This window comes from Drosophila sechellia, unplaced genomic scaffold (genome assembly GCF_004382195.2).
Source record: "Drosophila sechellia strain sech25 unplaced genomic scaffold, ASM438219v1 U_15, whole genome shotgun sequence".
NCBI classification, from domain to species: Eukaryota; Metazoa; Arthropoda; class Insecta; order Diptera; family Drosophilidae; genus Drosophila; species Drosophila sechellia.
Genome location: NW_022611089.1, coordinates 59,608 through 79,422, shown reverse-complemented (window position 1 = coordinate 79,422; position 19,815 = coordinate 59,608). Strand labels below are relative to the sequence as shown.

At 38.8% G+C, this 19,815-nt stretch overlaps 5 non-coding genes across 5 annotated transcripts; all 5 read left to right on the top strand.

The window, feature by feature from the left end:
- The first annotated feature begins 409 nt into the window (after nucleotides 1-409).
- Nucleotides 410-2,400, top strand: LOC116802509. The gene has a single exon (XR_004362760.1). It is a non-coding gene; the product is annotated as a small subunit ribosomal RNA (ribosomal RNA).
- Nucleotides 2,401-3,085: 685 nt separating this feature from the next.
- On the top strand, nucleotides 3,086-3,264 carry LOC116802516. Its single transcript, XR_004362764.1, has one exon. It is a non-coding gene; the product is annotated as a 5.8S ribosomal RNA (ribosomal RNA).
- Nucleotides 3,265-3,656: 392 nt separating this feature from the next.
- LOC116802510 lies at nucleotides 3,657-7,585 on the top strand. The gene has a single exon (XR_004362761.1). It is a non-coding gene; the product is annotated as a large subunit ribosomal RNA (ribosomal RNA).
- Nucleotides 7,586-16,903: 9,318 nt separating this feature from the next.
- LOC116802508 lies at nucleotides 16,904-18,898 on the top strand. The gene has a single exon (XR_004362759.1). It is a non-coding gene; the product is annotated as a small subunit ribosomal RNA (ribosomal RNA).
- A 687-nt stretch (nucleotides 18,899-19,585) lies between these two features.
- Nucleotides 19,586-19,764, top strand: LOC116802515. Its single transcript, XR_004362763.1, has one exon. It is a non-coding gene; the product is annotated as a 5.8S ribosomal RNA (ribosomal RNA).
- The last annotated feature ends 51 nt before the right edge of the window (nucleotides 19,765-19,815 follow it).

The following is a 19,815-nucleotide window of genomic DNA, read 5'->3' as shown; positions in this document are numbered from 1 at the left end:
CAAATGATTTAACTTAATATTTATATTGGTTAAACAAAATTGTACATGTGTGGATACAATAATTATGTATGTTGGAAATAAAATGATATTTTATAATGAAATATGTATATATAAAAGATAAATTATAGAAACATATATATTACAATAATTATATGAAATTCTTGTTATATTGGTAAACAAGTATAAATTAAAATGAAAATATGGATTACGAATGCTATATAAAAATGGCCGTAATCGAATAGATTTTTTACTTATATTTATATATTTAAAATTTTACCCAAAGGCGAAATATTGAATTTTATTCAATATAATAAAAATCATGGAATTATATAAAGTGAAAAATCTATATATCTATTATATTGCTTATTTCGATTCAAAAAATATGAATGGAATATGAAGGAAAAACATTATTCTGGTTGATCCTGCCAGTAGTTATATGCTTGTCTCAAAGATTAAGCCATGCATGTCTAAGTACACACGAATTAAAAGTGAAACCGCAAAAGGCTCATTATATCAGTTATGGTTCCTTAGATCGTTAACAGTTACTTGGATAACTGTGGTATTCTAGAGCTAATACATGCAATTAAAACATGAACCTTATGGGACATGTGCTTTTATTAGGCTAAACCAAGCGATCGCAAGATCGTTATATTGGTTGAACTCTAGATAACATGCAGATCGTATGGTCTTGTACCGACGACAGATCTTTCAAATGTCTGCCCTATCAACTTTTGATGGTAGTATCTAGGACTACCATGGTTGCAACGGGTAACGGGGAATCAGGGTTCGATTCCGGAGAGGGAGCCTGAGAAACGGCTACCACATCTAAGGAAGGCAGCAGGCGCGTAAATTACCCACTCCCAGCTCGGGGAGGTAGTGACGAAAATAACAATACAGGACTCATATCCGAGGCCCTGTAATTGGAATGAGTACACTTTAAATCCTTTAACAAGGACCAATTGGAGGGCAAGTCTGGTGCCAGCAGCCGCGGTAATTCCAGCTCCAATAGCGTATATTAAAGTTGTTGCGGTTAAAACGTTCGTAGTTGAACTTGTGCTTCATACGGGTAGTACAACTTACAATTGTGGTTAGTACTATACCTTTATGTATGTAAGCGTATTACCGGTGGAGTTCTTATATGTGATTAAATACTTGTATTTTTTCATATGTTCCTCCTATTTAAAAACCTGCACTAGTGCTCTTAAACGAGTGTTATTGTGGGCCGGTACTATTACTTTGAACAAATTAGAGTGCTTAAAGCAGGCTTCAAATGCCTGAATATTCTGTGCATGGGATAATGAAATAAGACCTCTGTTCTGCTTTCATTGGTTTTCAGATCAAGAGGTAATGATTAATAGAAGCAGTTTGGGGGCATTAGTATTACGACGCGAGAGGTGAAATTCTTGGACCGTCGTAAGACTAACTTAAGCGAAAGCATTTGCCAAAGATGTTTTCATTAATCAAGAACGAAAGTTAGAGGTTCGAAGGCGATCAGATACCGCCCTAGTTCTAACCATAACGATGCCAGCTAGCAATTGGGTGTAGCTACTTTTATGGCTCTCTCAGTCGCTTCCCGGGAAACCAAAGCTTTTGGGCTCCGGGGGAAGTATGGTTGCAAAGCTGAAACTTAAAGGAATTGACGGAAGGGCACCACCAGGAGTGGAGCCTGCGGCTTAATTTGACTCAACACGGGAAAACTTACCAGGTCCGAACATAAGTGTGTAAGACAGATTGATAGCTCTTTCTCGAATCTATGGGTGGTGGTGCATGGCCGTTCTTAGTTCGTGGAGTGATTTGTCTGGTTAATTCCGATAACGAACGAGACTCAAATATATTAAATAGATATCTTCAGGATTATGGTGCTGAAGCTTATGTAGCCTTCATTCATGGTGGCAGTAAAATGTTTATTGTGTTTGAATGTGTTTATGTAAGTGGAGCCGTACCTGTTGGTTTGTCCCATTATAAGGACACTAGCTTCTTAAATGGACAAATTGCGTCTAGCAATAATGAGATTGAGCAATAACAGGTCTGTGATGCCCTTAGATGTCCTGGGCTGCACGCGCGCTACAATGAAAGTATCAACGTGTATTTCCTAGACCGAGAGGTCCGGGTAAACCGCTGAACCACTTTCATGCTTGGGATTGTGAACTGAAACTGTTCACATGAACTTGGAATTCCCAGTAAGTGTGAGTCATTAACTCGCATTGATTACGTCCCTGCCCTTTGTACACACCGCCCGTCGCTACTACCGATTGAATTATTTAGTGAGGTCTCCGGACGTGATCACTGTGACGCCTTGCGTGTTACGGTTGTTTCGCAAAAGTTGACCGAACTTGATTATTTAGAGGAAGTAAAAGTCGTAACAAGGTTTCCGTAGGTGAACCTGCGGAAGGATCATTATTGTATAATATCCTTATCGTTAATAAATATTTGTTATAATACAAATAAATACAATTTACCAAAATAAAAATATTACAAAATGATTCCACGGAATCAAAAGTTAAAGTCAAAATAAAATGAAGATGGCTTTTATTTTATATGTGGGGCTTGGCAACCTCATAAAAAGACTTTAACATTATTAATGTTGCTGTGCGTATTTGTGGCAGTACTTACTACAACAACGGCGTTTCCTATAAAAACAAATTCTCGAAAATGGAAATCGAAGAAACTAAACTAAATTCGAAAGTAGAAGTCGAATTAAAATAAAATAATTTTGAATGTGTGGTAATCAAAATAAGTGTGTGTGTATATGGACCATAATATACACGCGTTGCGAATATGTATTGTTCATCTATGTTATGAGCATACGTTGGCTAATGCAACAACCTAAAATATACAATGTTTGTACCTGTCATCCATCAGGTTAATGTTTTATATAAATTTTGCAGTATGTGTCACCCAAAATAGCAAACCATAACCAGATTATTATGATACATAATGCTTATATGAAACTAAGACATTTCGCAACATTTATTTTAGGTATAAAAATAAATTTATTGAAGGAATTGATATATGCCAGTAAAATGGTGTATTTTTAATTTCTTTCAATAAAACAATATTGACATTATATAAAATTGAATTATAAAACTCTAAGCGGTGGATCACTCGGCTCATGGGTCGATGAAGAACGCAGCAAACTGTGCGTCATCGTGTGAACTGCAGGACACATGAACATCGACATTTTGAACGCATATCGCAGTCCATGCTGTTATGTACTTTAATTAATTTTATAGTGCTGCTTGGACTACATATGGTTGAGGGTTGTAAGACTATGCTAATTAAGTTGTTTATAAATTTTTTATAAGCATATGGTATATTATTGGATTAAATAATGATTTTATTCATAATATTAAAAAAGAAATGAAAAACATTATCTCACATTTGAATGTGAAAAACGAAGAGAAATATTTTCTTTTTCAATCAATAATACTGAGAAATGTCTAGCATAAAAATTGAAATATTTTTCATCTAGAATTGTCTCTTATTAATGATTCGGAAAAAGAAAAATCTTGGTTTTGTTATTATTCTTCGTTGGTTCGTTAAATGGATAAAAATGACTTTGCTTACAAGAACTATTGGAACTATTTATAACGAATTTAATTGATTGTTTTATCATTTATATATAAAGAATTTATGGCAAAATATAGTTATATATACAACCTCAACTCATATGGGACTACCCCTGAATTTAAGCATATTAATTAGGGGAGGAAAAGAAACTAACAAGGATTTTCTTAGTAGCGGCGAGCGAAAAGAAAACAGTTCAGCACTAAGTCACTTTGTCTATATGGCAAATGTGAGATGCAGTGTATGGAGCGTCAATATTCTAGTATGAGAAATTAATGATTTAAGTCCTTCTTAAATGAGGCCATTTACCCATAGAGGGTGCCAGGCCCGTATAACGTTAATGATTGCTAGATGATGTTTCCAAAGAGTCGTGTTGCTTGATAGTGCAGCACTAAGTGGGTGGTAAACTCCATCTAAAACTAAATATAACCATGAGACCGATAGTAAACAAGTACCGTGAGGGAAAGTTGAAAAGAACTCTGAATAGAGAGTTAAACAGTACGTGAAACTGCTTAGAGGTTAAGCCCGATGAACCTGAATATCCGTTATGGAAAATTCATCATTAAAATTGTAATATTTAAATAATATTATTAAGATAATGTGCATTTTTTCCATATAAGGACATTGTAATCTATTAGCATATCCCAAATTTATCATAAAATATAACTTATAGTTTATTCCAATTAAATTGCTTGCATTTTAACACAGAATAAATGTTATTAATTTGATAAAGTGCTGATAGATTTATATTATTACAGAGCGTTAATTTTTCGGAATTATATAATGGCATAATTATCATTGATTTTTGTGTTTATTATATGCTCTTGTATGATTAACAATGCGAAAGATTCAGGATACCTTCGGGACCCGTCTTGAAACACGGACCAAGGAGTCTAACATATGTGCAAGTTATTGGGATGTAAACCTAATAGCGTAATTAACTTGACTAATAATGGGATTAGTTTTTTAGCTATTTATAGCTAATTAACACAATCCCGGGGCGTTCTATATAGTTATGTATAATGTATATTTATATTATTTATGCCTCTAACTGGAACGTACCTTGAGCATATATGCTGTGACCCGAAAGATGGTGAACTATACTTGATCAGGTTGAAGTCAGGGGAAACCCTGATGGAAGACCGAAACAGTTCTGACGTGCAAATCGATTGTCAGAATTGAGTATAGGGGCGAAAGACCAATCGAACCATCTAGTAGCTGGTTCCTTCCGAAGTTTCCCTCAGGATAGCTGGTGCATTTTAATATTATATAAAATAATCTTATCTGGTAAAGCGAATGATTAGAGGCCTTAGGGTCGAAACGATCTTAACCTATTCTCAAACTTTAAATGGGTAAGAACCTTAACTTTCTTGATATGAAGTTCAAGGTTATGATATAATGTGCCCAGTGGGCCACTTTTGGTAAGCAGAACTGGCGCTGTGGGATGAACCAAACGTAATGTTACGGTGCCCAAATTAACAACTCATGCAGATACCATGAAAGGCGTTGGTTGCTTAAAACAGCAGGACGGTGATCATGGAAGTCGAAATCCGCTAAGGAGTGTGTAACAACTCACCTGCCGAAGCAACTAGCCCTTAAAATGGATGGCGCTTAAGTTGTATACCTATACATTACCGCTAAAGTAGATGATTTATATTACTTGTGATATAAATTTTGAAACTTTAGTGAGTAGGAAGGTACAATGGTATGCGTAGAAGTGTTTGGCGTAAGCCTGCATGGAGCTGCCATTGGTACAGATCTTGGTGGTAGTAGCAAATAATCGAATGAGACCTTGGAGGACTGAAGTGGAGAAGGGTTTCGTGTGAACAGTGGTTGATCACGAGTTAGTCGGTCCTAAGTTCAAGGCGAAAGCCGAAAATTTTCAAGTAAAACAAAAATGCCTAACTATATAAACAAAGCGAATATAATACACTTGAATAATTTTGAACGAAAGGGAATACGGTTCCAATTCCGTAACCTGTTGAGTATCCGTTTGTTATTAAATATGGGCCTCGTGCTCATCCTGGCAACAGGAACGACCATAAAGAAGCCGTCGAGAGATATCGGAAGAGTTTTCTTTTCTGTTTTATAGCCGTACTACCATGGAAGTCTTTCGCAGAGAGATATGGTAGATGGGCTAGAAGAGCATGACATATACTGTTGTGTCGATATTTTCTCCTCGGACCTTGAAAATTTATGGTGGGGACACGCAAACTTCTCAACAGGCCGTACCAATATCCGCAGCTGGTCTCCAAGGTGAAGAGTCTCTAGTCGATAGAATAATGTAGGTAAGGGAAGTCGGCAAATTAGATCCGTAACTTCGGGATAAGGATTGGCTCTGAAGATTGAGATAGTCGGGCTTGATTGGGAAACAATAACATGGTTTATGTGCTCGTTCTGGGTAAATAGAGTTTCTAGCATTTATGTTAGTTACTTGTTCCCCGGATAGTTTAGTTACGTAGCCAATTGTGGAACTTTCTTGCTAAAATTTTTAAGAATACTATTTGGGTTAAACCAATTAGTTCTTATCAATTATAACGATTATCAATTAACAATCAATTCAGAACTGGCACGGACTTGGGGAATCCGACTGTCTAATTAAAACAAAGCATTGTGATGGCCCTAGCGGGTGTTGACACAATGTGATTTCTGCCCAGTGCTCTGAATGTCAAAGTGAAGAAATTCAAGTAAGCGGCAGAGTAGCCAAATGCCTCGTCATCTAATTAGTGACGCGCATGAATGGATTAACGAGATTCCTACTGTCCCTATCTACTATCTAGCGAAACCACAGCCAAGGGAACGGGCTTGGAATAATTAGCGGGGAAAGAAGACCCTTTTGAGCTTGACTCTAATCTGGCAGTGTAAGGAGACATAAGAGGTGTAGAATAAGTGGGAGATATTAGACCTCGGTTTGGTATCGTCAATGAAATACCACTACTCTTATTGTTTCCTTACTTACTTGATTAAATGGAACGTGTATCATTTCCTAGCCATTATACGGATATATTTATTATATCTTATGGTATTGGGTTTTGATGCAAGCTTCTTGATCAAAGTATCACGAGTTTGTTATATAATCGCAAACAAATTCTTTAATAAAACGATGCATTTATGTATTTTTGATTTGAAAATTTGGTATAACTCCAATTACTCAGGTATGATCCAATTCAAGGACATTGCCAGGTAGGGAGTTTGACTGGGGCGGTACATCTCTCAAATAATAACGGAGGTGTCCCAAGGCCAGCTCAGTGCGGACAGAAACCACACATAGAGCAAAAGGGCAAATGCTGACTTGATCTCGGTGTTCAGTACACACAGGGACAGCAAAAGCTCGGCCTATCGATCCTTTTGGTTTAAAGAGTTTTTAACAAGAGGTGTCAGAAAAGTTACCATAGGGATAACTGGCTTGTGGCGGCCAAGCGTTCATAGCGACGTCGCTTTTTGATCCTTCGATGTCGGCTCTTCCTATCATTGTGAAGCAAAATTCACCAAGCGTTGGATTGTTCACCCATGCAAGGGAACGTGAGCTGGGTTTAGACCGTCGTGAGACAGGTTAGTTTTACCCTACTAATGACAAAACGTTGTTGCGACAGCATTCCTGCGTAGTACGAGAGGAACCGCAGGTACGGACCAATGGCACAATACTTGTTCGAGCGAACAGTGGTATGACGCTACGTCCGTTGGATTATGCCTGAACGCCTCTAAGGTCGTATCCGTGCTGGACTGCAATGATAAATAAGGGGCAATTTGCATTGTATGGCTTCTAAACCATTTAAAGTTTATAATTTATTTTATAAACGACAATGGATGTGATGCCAATGTAATTTGTAACATAGTAAATTAGGAGGATCTTCGATCACCTGATGCCGCGCTAGTTACATATAAAAGCATTATTTAATACAATGACAAAGCCTAGAATCAATTGTAAACGACTTTTGTAACAGGCAAGGTGTTGTAAGTGGTTGAGCAGCTGCCATACTGCGATCCACTGAAGCTTATCCTTTGCTTGATGATTCGATAAATAAATGATTTTTTCCTGTAGCCAAACACCTCGTCATCAATTTAGTGACGCATATGATATTGTCCATCAATAAAATAAAATAAAGAATTAAAACGTATAATAGTGACATATGAATGTTATCATATAATAATATAAGATTTAATGAATTGTGTCAAGTTGCCAAACACCTCGTCATCAATTTAGTGACGCATATGATATTGTCCCTATCATATAATTTTTGATATAAAGACTTTAAGAATTGTTCAAGTTGCCAAACACCTCGTCATCAATTTAGTGACGCATATGATATTGTCCTATCATATAATTATATACAGACTTTAATGAATTGTGTCAGTTGCCAAACATCCATCAAGTCATAATGTTTGAAGTATCAAGTTGCAAACACCTCGTCATCATTTAGTGACGCATATGATATTGTCCCTATCATATTAAATATGAATTTAAATATAATATAAAGACTTTAATGAATTGTGTCAAGTTGCCAAACACCTCGTCATCAATTTAGTGACGCATATGATATTGTCCTATCATATAATTTTGATATAAAGACTTTAAAGAATTGTATCAAGTTGCCAAACACCTCCATCATAGTGCGTATCATCATAATTATATAGACTTTGATGTTCAGTCCACCTGTCATCATTTAGTGACCATATATTTGTCCTTATCATATAATTATATTTGAATTATATAATGTATCTTTATAGATATGATATTGTTATCATTTTATAAGTTTTTTTGTATTGTGTCAAGTATAGCCAAACACCTCGTCATCAATTTAGTGACGCATATGATATTGTCCCTATCATATAATTAATATAAAGACTTTAATGAATTGTGTCAAGTTGCCAACACCTCGTCATCAATTTAGTTTTTTTTTTTTTTTTTTTTTTTTTTTCTTTAGCGTGCGTTTATTTATTTAAAATCTGTCCTAGTGGACAATAATTAAATGGTTTTGCGGGGGAACATTAGCTTAAGGGATACTATTGTACATGTATTTGTGGCGGGTTTTATATGTGTTGTCTATTGTTGTGGAAGATCGAGAGGGTGTCTCCTCATGAGACGTCTGCTTGTTTGGCTATTGTCTAACAGGTTGGTGGCGAGGTGGTTAGGGTGGTTTTCGAGCCTTTTCAGGTATCTCTCGCTGAGCCTGGAGATTTCATCAGCGACTTGTGGGATTCCAAGTTCCCTATGTATGGCGACATTCTCGTGGTAGGGATGCGCATTACAGGCAATTCTCAAGCACCTATTCTGGAACCGCTGTATACGCAGGCGATTCGTGTGGCTTGCCGTGCCCCATAGCTGTATCCCGTAGGTCCAGATGGGCTTGAGAATTGCCTTGTACACCAGGATTTTGTGGTTCTGCCTTAGCTTGGACCCTCTCCCAATAAGCCAATGCATCTGCCTCAGACGCGCATCGGCCTGTATGCGTTTGCTGACGATGTGGGGACGCCAAGTGAGCCTGCGGTCCAGGGTAAGTCCTAGGTACTTGGGTGCGGGTGCGTTGGGAATGATGACTCCGTTTAGCGTGACCGGTGGGCAGTCTCCTCTCCTTAGTGCAAATGTTGTTTGGGTAGATTTTTCCGCGTTCACTACGATGTTCCACCTGCTGAGCCAGGGATGTAGCGCGTCCATTTGCCTTTGGATTGTTTCGGAGGCTTCTCGTGGGTCGGATGAGGAGGCGAGGAAAGCCGTGTCATCTGCATAAGTCGCTATAGTTAGGTTCCTGGAGGGGATTATGGGAAGGTCTGCGGTGTAAAGGGTGTACAGTATTGGTCCGAGCACACTGCCTTGCGGAACTCCAGCTCTGATCAGTCTGGGTAGGCTTATTGCACTTCCGCATCTGACTTGGAATGCTCTTCCCTCAGTGTAGGATTTGAGGAGGGTAAAATGGGGGCTTGGGAGGTAGGATTTGAGTTTATGGAGGAGTCCAGGATGCCAAACTCTGTCGAATGCCTGCTTCACGTCGAGCATTACAGCGCAGCAGTATTTCTTTTGCTCGAATGCCTCGAGGATCCGTTCGACTAGCCGGTGGCATTGCTCTGGTGTTCCGTGGGAGCGCCTGAAGCCAAACTGGTGATCGGGGATCAAACCAGCCTCATCCAGTACTGGCAATACTCTGCGCAAAAATACTCTTTCGAGTATTTTGGAGAGGATTGCCAGCAAACTAATCGGACGATAGGAGGCGAGATTGGCTTCAGGCTTACCAGGCTTGAGGAGGACAATAACCTCTGCTCTTTTCCACTCTTCCGGGAAGTACCCTAGCCGGAAGCAGCTGTTGTAAATGCTGGCCAGCATTTGTGTGCAGCGGGATGGGAGCATTTTTAGGGCCGCCGCATCTATACGATCCAGGCCTGGAGATTTGTTGTTCTTCAGTAGAGCAATCTCCTGCGCAACTTCCTCAGGGTCGACTGGTTCCAACGGGGGACCGGGAGAGCTTGGGCTATTGAGAAACCGGGCTGTTTCAGCATGTTCTTCGGCAGTGCAGCAGTCGAACGGAGAGAAGGCGTTGTAAAGGTGTTCGGCGAAAGCTTCTGCTCTTTCAGCATCCGAAAGGCACCAGGATCCATCTGCTTTGCGCACTGCGGAAACCTTTTTGGCTGGTCGTTTAATGTGGCGGGTGACGTTCCACAGATTGTGGTCTGGGTCCCCGGGAGAGAGTTCCTCGAGGAATCTGAGGAAGGAGTCCTGGCGTAGGCTGGAGATCTTGTCCTTCAACTCCTTTGTGGCGTGATTGAGCGCTGTTTTGTCTCTTGGATTGCGCGTCAAGAACCAAACTCTCCTGAGACGCCTCTTCTCAGTCACGAGTGCCGCAATTTCCGGGGACCAGAGGTGGAGGTCCCTGCTAGGTGTTCTCGCAGTCTTTGGTGGCGGTGGGCTTGCGAATTCCGCAGCGTTTTGCATCTGCCTGGTGAGATTCCCGATAGCTTCATCAATGTTCCTGGGTGTGTTGAGGATGGGGTTCGGATTGACGGTGGAGAGCATCCAGGACGCGAACTTGGCGGCGTCGGTATATTTTCCAGTGAGCCTTCTGAGCGGGGTTTTCCTGAGGACTGGCGTGTTGATTAGCACGTTTATTGCACAGTGGTCTGACAGGAGATCAGCATTTGTTGTGCAGCTGATCTTCGCATGCCCTATGCCTTTCGACACAGCAAAGTCCAGTAGGTCTGGAGTCTTGAGGGGATTCGTTGGCCAGTGAGTGGGCTCGCCAGTGGAGTGGCAGTCCAGTCGGTGGCGTTGCAGGTACCCAAACAGAGTTTTCCCTTTGGGGTTGTTGGCGCGCGATCCCCACCAAGAATGTTTGGCGTTATAATCTCCAGCTGCTATGAAGCGGGGCCCAAAATGCTCGAAGAACTCACTGAGGTGAGATGCTGTTATGCGGTATCTGGGGGGAAAGTAGACCGCTCCAATGTCTAAATCTCCTTGCGGGCTGACAATCCTGATGACAGGACATTGTGCCCAGTCTTGCTGAAACGCGGGCAGCTCTAGGTATTGAATACCGCTCCTGATGAGGATGGCTGCTCCACCGCGTGCTCTGCCAGAAGGATGGTCTGCATGGATGAGGTCATATCCGCTGATATTAAAGTGGGATCTGGGGGAGAAGTGGGTTTCGGCTACGAGTAGGATATCGATCTGGTGGGTCTTCAGATGGTGCTCGACTATGGCCTTGCTGTTCTGCAGGCCGTTCGCATTCCAGACGACTAGGTGGAGCTTTAGTTGCATGACTTGCTGTTGAGAATGGTGGCCACCAGCTGTGTCATCTGGGTGAACATGCGCTCCATCATCCTTTCCATCATTCCTTCCATGCGAGCGAACATCGCTTCTATCTGACCGGAGTGTGGGGTTTCTGTTTGGGTTTGGACTGGGGTTGTGGGATTCTGCGGTGCTGCGTGCACTCCGTTGAGGGCGTCTCGGTAGCTCCTGCCAGAGGTGACGTTTGGTGATGCCACGGGCGGCGCCTTGTTAGCATTAGCGACGGGCCTTGTTTTCGGAGCAGCGAGTGCTTTGGCCCTTTTGTATGCAGGGCATCCCTTGAAAGACGCAGGATGGTCCGCCTGGCAGTGGAAGCAGCACGCTTTGTCGTCCTCCCTCTTCTCACATGCCCTCGATTCGTGAGGGCCTCCACACTTTACACATCGGTATTCCAGGAAGCAGTAACGCTGTGTATGACCGAATCCTTGGCACCTGAAGCATTGAGGCACGTCGTTGAACTTCTGCGGCGGTTCAATGGTTACTACCGACCTGCAGATCCGCTTGACTTGGTAGACGTCTTTGTTGTTGCTGGAAGGCTCCAGGTTGGCGAAGAATATTCCCAGCGGTTCTTTAGTTCTTCTGCCAATGGGATTGTGCAGATCTCTAACAGCGTGCCCTTGTCTGCGAAGGTCTTCAATGATTTCCTCACGATCGGTGGAGTGGTGGAGTCCTTTGATGACAACCTTGTATGCACGTTCATCTTTCGGCTGGAAAGTCCGATGCCTCTTGTTTTGGGCCACAAGTTGGAGACGCAGAGCTGTATAGGACTCTTTGTCCGGCATCATGACACGTACGTTGTTGCCATTCACGGTCTTGTAGGTAAAATTGTTCTTCGGGCCTACAAGAGTCGTGATCATCTTGACGAGTGCCGAGATGTTGGTCACATCGGGGATAAAAATCGGAGGTGGCTTGATGGTCTTCGGGGTGGGCTTTGGTTTCTCGGGGGTCTTGGGCTTGGAATCGTCTTTAGGTCCGGGTTCGTCATCAGAGCTCTCTTGGTCGTACTCGTCTTCTTCGGTCGAGAGTAAAGCGAAGGCGTTGTTGGCGAGCTTCTTGCGCAGAGCTGCGCTAGTGCTTGGCTTATCTTCCAGCTCCTCTCCCTGTGCTTTCTTTGCCGGTTTTCGCTTTATCTCGCCCGGCTCTGTATGCGAGGTGCTTCCCTCGCTGCTGGAGCTGCTCTTGCGTGTTCTCAGAGCCTTTTTGCGTGGTGTTGTTCCAAGCTTGTGGGTGCGCGGGGGGCCTGCCAGTCCATCTTCTCCAAAGTTGATAAGGAGTGAGGAGGGGGGGGGGGGGGGAAGCTGGGCACCGTAAGCCGGTGAGCCAGGCAGCACGTGGCTGCTGCTTTGCAATTATACCGCTGCTTCGAGCACTGGGTTTTTTGCGCTGATAACACGCACACTCGGGTGTGCGATGGTGTTAGTGCGAACTACCGTTAGGTACGTTGGCTGGGCCAATCAAAACGCGCGACAAGATCACGCGACGCGAAGTGGCTGGGCACAAGTAACGGGACTTACAACTGTGAACAATTTGCTAACAATTTGCTAACAATTTGCTGTCGATCCGCAGGCACGTCTGCACTCGTCGAGTGTTCGATCGCGACGATCAATTTAGTGACGCATATGATATTGTCCCTATCATATAATTAATATAAAGACTTTAATGGATTGTGTCAAGTTGCCAAACACCTCGTCATCAATTTAGTGACGCATATGATATTGTCCCTATCATATAATTAATATAAGACTTTAATGAATTGTGTCAAGTTGCCAAACACCTCGTCATCAATTTAGTGACGCATATGATATTGTCCTTATCATATAATTTTTGATATAAAGACTTTAAAGAATTGTATCAAGTTGCCAAACACCTCGTCATCAATTTAGTGACGCATATGATATTGTCCCTATCATATAATTAATATAAAGACTTTAATGGATTGTGTCAAGTTGCCAAACACCTCGTCATCAATTTAGTGACGCATATGATATTGTCCTTATTATATAATTTTTGATATAAAGACTTTAAAGAATTGTATCAAGTTGCCAAACACCTCGTCATCAATTTAGTGACGCATATGATATTGTCCCTATCATATAATTAATATACAGACTTAATGAATTGTGTCAAGTTGCCAAACACCTCGTCATCAATTTAGTGACGCATATGATATTGTCCCTATCATATAATTTTTGATATAAAGACTTTAAAGAATTGTATCAAGTTGCCAAACACCTCGTCATCAATTTAGTGACGCATATGATATTGTCCCTTTCATATAATTAATATAAAGACTTTAATGGATTGTGTCAAGTTGCCAAACACCTCGTCATCAACTACTATATTATGGTTGCGCCGACCTCTCATATTGTATTCTCTTATGTGTTCATAGGATTTTGACAATTATACGAGTAAATTAAATAATATACATATGAAAATGATTAATTATTATATGTATAAGGGAAAAAATGATGAAATATTCCCATATTATCTTAGTATTATAGAGGAAAGACCGTTGCCGACCTCTGATATTGTTCAAACTTATGTATTTATATGATTTTGGCAATTATATGAGTAAATTAAAAAATATACATATGAAAATGGTTAATTATTATATGTATATGGGAAAAAATGCTAAGATATTCCCATATTCTCTTAGTATTATAGAGAAAAGCCATTTAAGTGAGAGGGTATAGTAGTGTAAACGACCGGAATTACGACAGAGGGTTCAAAAACTACTATAGGTAGGCAGTGGTTGCCGACCTCTCATATTGTTCAAAACTTATGTATTCATATGATTTTGGCAATTGTATGAGTAAATTAAATAATATACATATGAAAATGATTAATTATTATATGTATAAGGGAAAAAATGCTGAAATATTCCCACATTCTCTTAGTATTATAGAGAAAATCCATTATAGTGAGAGGGTATAGTAGTGTAAACGACCGGAATTACGACAGAGGGTTCAAAAACTACTATAGGTAGGCAGTGGTTGCCGACCTCTCATATTGTTCAAAACTTATGTATTCATATGATTTTGGCAATTATATGATTAAATTAAATAATATACATATGAAAATGGTTAATTATTATATGTATATGGGAAAAAATGCAGAGATATTCCCATATTCTCTTAGTATTATAGAGAAAAGCCATTTAAGTGAGAGGGTATAGTAGTGTAAACGACCGGAATTACGACAGAGGGTTCAAAAACTACTATAGGTAGGCAGTGGTTGCCGACCTCTCATATTGTTCAAAACTTATGTATTCATATGATTTTGGCAATTGTATGAGTAAATTAAATAATATACATACGAAAATGATTAATTATTATATGTATATGGGAAAAAATGCAGAGATATTCCCATATTCTCTTAGTATTATAGAGAAAAGCCATTTAAGTGAGAGGGTATAGTAGTGTAAACCACCGGAATTACGACAGAGGGTTCAAAAACTACTATAGGTAGGCAGTGGTTGCCGACCTCTCATATTGTTCAAAACTTATGTATTCATATGATTTTGGCAATTGTATGAGTAAATTAAATAATATACATATGAAAATGATTAATTATTATATGTATAAGGGAAAAAATGCTGAAATATTCCCACATTCTCTTAGTATTATAGAGAAAATCCATTATAGTGAGAGGGTATAGTAGTGTAAACGACCGGAATTACGACAGAGGGTTCAAAAACTACTATAGGTAGGCAGTGGTTGCCGACCTCTCATATTGTTCAAAACTTATGTATTCATATGATTTTGGCAATTATATGATTAAATTAAATAATATACATATGAAAATGGTTAATTATTATATGTATATGGGAAAAAATGCTGAGATATTCCCATATTCTCTTAGTATTATAGAGAAAAGCCATTTAAGTGAGAGGGTATAGTAGTGTAAACGACCGGAATTACGACAGAGGGTTCAAAAACTACTATAGGTAGGCAGTGGTTGCCGACCTCTCATATTGTTCAAAACTTATGTATTCATATGATTTTGGCAATTGTATGAGTAAATTAAATAATATACATATGAAAATGATTAATTATTATATGTATAAGGGAAAAAATGCTGAAATATTCCCACATTCTCTTAGTATTATAGAGAAAATCCATTATAGTGAGAGGGTATAGTAGTGTAAACGACCGGAATTACGACAGAGGGTTCAAAAACTACTATAGGTAGGCAGTGGTTGCCGACCTCTCATATTGTTCAAAACTTATGTATTCATATGATTTTGGCAATTATATGATTAAATTAAATAATATACATATGAAAATGGTTAATTATTATATGTATATGGGAAAAAATGCTGAGATATTCCCATATTCTCTTAGTATTATAGAGAAAAGCCATTATAGTGAGAGGGTATAGTAGTGTAAACGACCGGAATTACGACAGAGGGTTCAAAAACTACTATAGGTAGGCAGTGGTTGCCGACCTCTCATATTGTTCAAAACTTATGTATTCATATGAATTTGGCAATTATATGAGTAAATTAAATAATAAACATATAAAAATTAATATTTATTATATGTATAAAAAAAAAATAATCATATTATATATGAATAATGGAAAAAAAATGAAATGTTCCTATAATCTCTTAATATATAAGAGAATAGACCGTATGTTGGGTGGCAAACGGAATTGAAAATACCCGCTTTGAGGACAGCGGGTTCAAAAACTACTATAGGTAGGCAGTGGTTGCCGACCTCCCGCATTATTCGAAATATTTATTTCGGATTATGTTTATATTGGTTACATAAAATAAAGTATATTATTATCCGTACAAATTTGTTTCTCAGTTCTATAGAACACGGGACTTGGCTCCGCGGATAATAGGAATATACGCTTTTTAGATAATATCGTTGAAACAAAAGTCAAGTTTCTATTATATATAGAATAACAAATCGTTTCCATATATTATCGTTAATTTTTGGAGGCAGGCAAATATTAATTTATTACCTGCCGTATAGTTGGATTATTATATCGTTACGGTATAATACAAATATGGATTCTTATGAAAGAAATATAAAATTATATATTAAATGTGGAAATATTATCATATGCGCTTGGTTTTATGTTATATATTACCAGAGAGATATATGAAAAGAGATAAATTTTAAATTTATCTTCAAAATGCAAATGATTTAACTTAATATTTATATTGGTTAAACAAAAATTGTACATGTGTGGATACAATAATTATGTATGTTGGAAATAAAATGATATTTTATAATGAAATATGTATATATAAAAAGATAAAATTATAGAAACATATATATTACAATAATTATATGAAATTCTTGTTATATTGGTAAAACAAGTATAAATTAAAAATGAAAATATGGATTACGAATGCTATATAAAAATGGCCGTAATCGAATAGATTTTTTACTTATATTTATATATTTAAAATTTTACCCAAAGGCGAAATATTGAATTTTATTCAATATAATAAAAATCATGGAATTATATAAAGTGAAAAATCTATATATCTATTATATTGCTTATTTCGATTCAAAAAATATGAATGGAATATGAAGGAAAAACATTATTCTGGTTGATCCTGCCAGTAGTTATATGCTTGTCTCAAAGATTAAGCCATGCATGTCTAAGTACACACGAATTAAAAGTGAAACCGCAAAAGGCTCATTATATCAGTTATGGTTCCTTAGATCGTTAACAGTTACTTGGATAACTGTGGTAATTCTAGAGCTAATACATGCAATTAAAACATGAACCTTATGGGACATGTGCTTTTATTAGGCTAAAACCAAGCGATCGCAAGATCGTTATATTGGTTGAACTCTAGATAACATGCAGATCGTATGGTCTTGTACCGACGACAGATCTTTCAAATGTCTGCCCTATCAACTTTTGATGGTAGTATCTAGGACTACCATGGTTGCAACGGGTAACGGGGAATCAGGGTTCGATTCCGGAGAGGGAGCCTGAGAAACGGCTACCACATCTAAGGAAGGCAGCAGGCGCGTAAATTACCCACTCCCAGCTCGGGGAGGTAGTGACGAAAAATAACAATACAGGACTCATATCCGAGGCCCTGTAATTGGAATGAGTACACTTTAAATCCTTTAACAAGGACCAATTGGAGGGCAAGTCTGGTGCCAGCAGCCGCGGTAATTCCAGCTCCAATAGCGTATATTAAAGTTGTTGCGGTTAAAACGTTCGTAGTTGAACTTGTGCTTCATACGGGTAGTACAACTTACAATTGTGGTTAGTACTATACCTTTATGTATGTAAGCGTATTACCGGTGGAGTTCTTATATGTGATTAAATACTTGTATTTTTTCATATGTTCCTCCTATTTAAAAACCTGCACTAGTGCTCTTAAACGAGTGTTATTGTGGGCCGGTACTATTACTTTGAACAAATTAGAGTGCTTAAAGCAGGCTTCAAATGCCTGAATATTCTGTGCATGGGATAATGAAATAAGACCTCTGTTCTGCTTTCATTGGTTTTCAGATCAAGAGGTAATGATTAATAGAAGCAGTTTGGGGGCATTAGTATTACGACGCGAGAGGTGAAATTCTTGGACCGTCGTAAGACTAACTTAAGCGAAAGCATTTGCCAAAGATGTTTTCATTAATCAAGAACGAAAGTTAGAGGTTCGAAGGCGATCAGATACCGCCCTAGTTCTAACCATAAACGATGCCAGCTAGCAATTGGGTGTAGCTACTTTTATGGCTCTCTCAGTCGCTTCCCGGGAAACCAAAGCTTTTGGGCTCCGGGGGAAGTATGGTTGCAAAGCTGAAACTTAAAGGAATTGACGGAAGGGCACCACCAGGAGTGGAGCCTGCGGCTTAATTTGACTCAACACGGGAAAACTTACCAGGTCCGAACATAAGTGTGTAAGACAGATTGATAGCTCTTTCTCGAATCTATGGGTGGTGGTGCATGGCCGTTCTTAGTTCGTGGAGTGATTTGTCTGGTTAATTCCGATAACGAACGAGACTCAAATATATTAAATAGATATCTTCAGGATTATGGTGCTGAAGCTTATGTAGCCTTCATTCATGGTGGCAGTAAAATGTTTATTGTGTTTGAATGTGTTTATGTAAGTGGAGCCGTACCTGTTGGTTTGTCCCATTATAAGGACACTAGCTTCTTAAATGGACAAATTGCGTCTAGCAATAATGAGATTGAGCAATAACAGGTCTGTGATGCCCTTAGATGTCCTGGGCTGCACGCGCGCTACAATGAAAGTATCAACGTGTATTTCCTAGACCGAGAGGTCCGGGTAAACCGCTGAACCACTTTCATGCTTGGGATTGTGAACTGAAACTGTTCACATGAACTTGGAATTCCCAGTAAGTGTGAGTCATTAACTCGCATTGATTACGTCCCTGCCCTTTGTACACACCGCCCGTCGCTACTACCGATTGAATTATTTAGTGAGGTCTCCGGACGTGATCACTGTGACGCCTTGCGTGTTACGGTTGTTTCGCAAAAGTTGACCGAACTTGATTATTTAGAGGAAGTAAAAGTCGTAACAAGGTTTCCGTAGGTGAACCTGCGGAAGGATCATTATTGTATAATATCCTTATCGTTAATAAATATTTGTTATAATACAAATAAATACAATTTACCAAAATAAAAATATTACAAAATGATTCCACGGAATCAAAAGTTAAAGTCAAAATAAAATGAAGATGGCTTTTATTTTATATGTGGGGCTTGGCAACCTCATAAAAAGACTTTAACATTATTAATGTTGCTGTGCGTATTTGTGGCAGTACTTACTACAACAACGGCGTTTCCTATAAAAACAAATTCTCGAAAATGGAAATCGAAGAAACTAAACTAAATTCGAAAGTAGAAGTCGAATTAAAATAAAAATAATTTTGAATGTGTGGTAATCAAAATAAGTGTGTGTGTATATGGACCATAATATACACGCGTTGCGAATATGTATTGTTCATCTATGTTATGAGCATACGTTGGCTAATGCAACAACCTAAAATATACAATGTTTGTACCTGTCATCCATCAGGTTAATGTTTTATATAAATTTTGCAGTATGTGTCACCCAAAATAGCAAACCATAACCAGATTATTATGATACATAATGCTTATATGAAACTAAGACATTTCGCAACATTTATTTTAGGTATAAAAATAAATTTATTGAAGGAATTGATATATGCCAGTAAAATGGTGTATTTTTAATTTCTTTCAATAAAAACAATATTGACATTATATAAAATTGAATTATAAAACTCTAAGCGGTGGATCACTCGGCTCATGGGTCGATGAAGAACGCAGCAAACTGTGCGTCATCGTGTGAACTGCAGGACACATGAACATCGACATTTTGAACGCATATCGCAGTCCATGCTGTTATGTACTTTAATTAATTTTATAGTGCTGCTTGGACTACATATGGTTGAGGGTTGTAAGACTATGCTAATTAAGTTGTTTATAAATTTTTTATAAGCATATGGTAT